The sequence below is a fragment of the Panicum virgatum genome, chromosome 6N (assembly GCF_016808335.1).
Source record: "Panicum virgatum strain AP13 chromosome 6N, P.virgatum_v5, whole genome shotgun sequence".
NCBI classification, from domain to species: Eukaryota; Viridiplantae; Streptophyta; class Magnoliopsida; order Poales; family Poaceae; genus Panicum; species Panicum virgatum.
Window position 1 is genome coordinate 35,995,870 of NC_053150.1, and position 4,225 is coordinate 36,000,094.

Sequence of the window (4,225 nt, forward strand, 5' to 3'; positions counted from 1 at the left end):
TTTGACTAACTGATGAACCTGAATTGGGAGGAAGGCCCATGGTTGTTCTATCTTTTGTAACTAGAGCCACCTCGTTCTTAGGGCCCAACCTAATTATTGTAGCTTTGAGATGCCTAATCCACCTAGTTCCTCAGGTTGAGTAACCTTGGGCCAAGCCAGCAAACAATGTCCCCCTTTTATATCTTTCCTTCCTTTCCAAAGAAAACCTCTCCTAATCTTTGTCAATTAGCTACTAAGTGACCGCACATGAGACAAGCTGCCTTGCCACACCTTCCGTTTCTCCAAGCAGCCTTGAAGGGACAAATGCCGAATCTTGTTAGCAGAAGATGTCATTTTTGAGCATGCATAATGGTGACGACAATTTTTTAGTTGATAACGATATAATAAGATCATGCATTATATCATGTACCCTGCAAGCTCTTGGCCTACCACTATAATCAATGTCCACTACTTCAATCATGTTTCTGTTGATGAGCTCGCTAATGTAATTTTCTCCAGTATCCTCCAAGTGTTGCCCTCGTTGTTCTATGATAAATCCTTCAGCCATCCATCTCCATATCGGACGCAGCCGATCAATCTCATAATCCTCTGGAAATATGCTCATGTCCAATAAACAAATTTTCAAATAGTAAGGTAGATCATAATAGCTGAGAAGCAATACCCTTTTTACTACTTCCAGCTCATGGTCTTGTTCAAGTGATAAGGAAAGAGAATTCTGCACCCTCTCCCACTCTTGCTTTGAGGTTATTTTAGTTTCTGATAAGCTAACAATATCAACTAAGTTAATGGCAGGCCTTCACATTTTCTTAGTATATCATCACAGTAACTTCTTGCAATTCAACTGGACAGACATCGGTGGTCAAAAATCGTTTCTAAGAATAATCTTCTTGAGTCACCACTGTCAAGGGGCTTCATAGGATAAACATAGTTTTTGTATGGAAAGAAACAGCAATTAGCAACATCTTGAATTCGTGTAGTCATTATTCTACTTGCATTGCTATTGAGGAAGGCACACTGGATGTCTCTCCAAGCTTGTTTGCTCCAGATATCATCAATTATGACAAAATATCTATTGGACAGTTTGGTGAAGATAAAGCACTGCATTAGCAATACCAAAACATCGCAATGAATACACAGTAACATACGTATAATGCAAGTTCAGTTATACACCCAAGGAATAATATATATTTTTCACATTATTAACACAGTGATGCTTGTCTTGGATATTAAACAAACATTGGTGCATGAACCTGAATTAAGTATCTCATGCCTGTCGCTTGTAAACTACCACTACTACTCTCACATGAATCCACACTCAACGCCTGTCGACCAAATTCTTCATACATTTAGATAGTGGAAAGCATAAATGTTAATGTTAAAACCTCAAAACATACATGCATAGCCACACGAGTCAGATCCTAACACCCAAATATCGCATCACATTCAACTTTTGTATTCGAAATTTACATTATTACATACCTTTTATTTTGAAGATGCTCTCTGATCATTACATTGTTACATACCTTTTATTTTGAAGATACTCTCTGATCATGTTCACCAGCTGTGTATAGTCTAACCTCCTGAAATAAAGATCTTCCTGCATCCTCAAGATGTCTCGATTATTCTCAGCAGCAAACTGACCACTACTCTTATGAAATTGCAAGAGAGCGTCCCCGAGAATCTTGTTGACATCAGGACTTCCGGGATACGGACACAAAAGCATCTTGTTGACATCAGGACTTCCGGGATACGGACACAAAAGCTGTGCAGTTAAACTAACTTAAAGACCTGATTAGCGAGTGTTGTCTTGCCTGATCCTCCAAATCCAGCAATTTGTCTTGGGGAGGTAGGGGGCTTGAGCCCCCCCCCCCACCCTCTCCGCGATCCGCCACTACATACCTCTTGCACCGTTCAATGACCTCCACCACACATCCCTTTAGCTTATCAATCCGATTTCCGATACGATGGCGAGCTTTCATTGAGATGATCTACCTCATGATCCTATTGATGAACCCATCACTGGAGTCATCTTGGCTGAGATGGTGCATGAAGATATCGATACAATCGTCAATGTTGTATAGGAGAGCTCCATTAACTGGGACATCCAGTCCACACCTGAGGGTTTGCTTCCTCCAATTCTGACACCATCACCAGGGCAGTGCTCATGCTGCTAAGCTCATCACGCAAAATGGTGATCTGACAGCGCACGCCTTTGAGCTTGGTGCACTCCCTCTCCAGCTGGGTGGAGAGCTTGCCGAGATGGGTTTCATCACCCCATCAATGCGCAAGACATCACTCCAACCATCTTGTTCTCACGATGATATGTGTTCTCTTCACTCAGGGCCTGTTTGGCACCGCTCCATCAGAGGCAGCTCCGGCTCAGCGTTATAGTAGCTCGGCACTGTGCAACACTGTGTTGCACTGTAGCACGGAGCTGAAACTAGCTCCGAGGTGCTACAGCCAACAGAGTGGGGGGTGAAGCCAGTGGAGCTAGGAAAACGTGGCTCCTCCGGCTCCACGCTACAATGGCGCTACAGGACACTACAGTAGACGAAGCCGGAGCCGGAGTAGCCCGGCCAAACAGGCCCTCAATACGCCTCTAGAATCTCTGGACATGTGGAATAATTAGCTAATAATACACGTGTGTTATTCCATACTCTATGTGTAACTATATTTAACTAATTAATGAACAAATGTCCAATAATAACTACCGTGCATGATTATTGGCAGTTTTTTACTGAACATGATTTAGTAATTAATACGACAATTTGGTTCAAGATTTTCTGATGAGTTTGGTCATTAATTTGAATGCTAGATGTAGAATAACTTCTTCAACATCTAAGGTACACAATAGTGTGTTGACGGCTACATTGAGGTAAATAAACTACGGTAATGCTAATGCACGAACGGGATTCAATTATTTTTGAGGAAATGTTAAGAGGGAAATTGGAGGGAAGCTACGCAAGTGGACGACAGTGGCTCGCGCTCCCGCGCGCCGCCAATCCCCGCAGCCGCACGCTCCTGCAGACTGCAGTCCTGCTCCGGTGCGTTGCGCGACGGTCGGCAGCCCTCTGCAAAGCCCCCGACCAGATGTGTGGCCTGCGGCGGCTCAGGTCCGGCCGACGTTGGGATGGATGGGATGGAGATGCCCGGGATTGGGGGTGCTGAGGTCTCTCCGGCGGCGAGTTGAGGAGAGAGACAGCTGCGTTTGCCAAGATTAGACGGGTGGGCATGTTTCATCTGGAGATGTGCTTTCGGCGCCAAAAGATCGAGTAAACAAAACCCATCGTGAGTCTCTCTCTTTAGTGTCCGCTATTTAGATTTCTCCCTCGTGGCTGCCGCTGCCGGTTTTTCTAATCAGCGAAACAAAGCTTCATCGTTAACATCTTTCATTTGCCAGTGAACTCCGGTAAAAAAAAACATGCTTCATAATTACATTGTGAACTCCAGTAATTTCCCTTGACGTTCCCCTGCCGTCAATGAAACGTTGAATACTGAGTGCAGTCTCAAAGCCTGTACTATAATAGGCTGCAAGCAGACTAAATGATATGGTGGAGAAGAGAGGAGAGGGAAAATCGAGCTGTAAACTTGCAGATAGCTTCGGTACAAGAACTAAGAAACTTTGAGAGATAAGTGGATCGTATATTAATAGTGGAGGGTTAACTATTATACAGGTGGGCTAGGAGGATCCTATCAACCAGCATCTAGTTGTATCATTGACTTTGCTCTCTTATAGAGTAATGTTTTCTGTTAGAAAAAATCTACATAATCTAGCAAATTTCACGTTTTCAAGCTACTGCTACAAGCATAAAAGATATTGCCAGTCTATATTTCAGCGTGAAGATAAAAAGTAACTGACGAGAGATTTTTCTGAGCATGTATGGCCGTCTGCCAGCACAAATTTCACCTTTGCATATTACCAATTGCGAAATAATTTGTGCAGGCTAATAATCAGCACCCACCCACCGGAACGGTAAAAGCATCCACACAAAAATATGCAAACATTCAAAAAAAAACAGCTCTTGTTCTGGATTCATTTACTTGTTCAGTTAAATATCTGTCCCAATGCTACATGTTCAGTTAACCACCGTTCCAAGCAATGGTACACCGTTCCCATCGGTTGAATCTAGAAACCATGTGTTCATAATTTTCCACATCATTGCTTGTTTTGGATTTCAATCAAAATTTGATGTACTAACTTTTTCCTTAACAAGGACTTAGCACA

The 4,225-nt window shown here is 43.0% G+C and overlaps 1 pseudogene; it reads right to left on the bottom strand.

Annotated features, from left to right (window-relative positions):
- Positions 1-225: 225 nt before the first annotated feature.
- LOC120678108 lies at positions 226-2,166 on the bottom strand (annotated as a pseudogene).
- Positions 2,167-4,225: the final 2,059 nt, after the last annotated feature.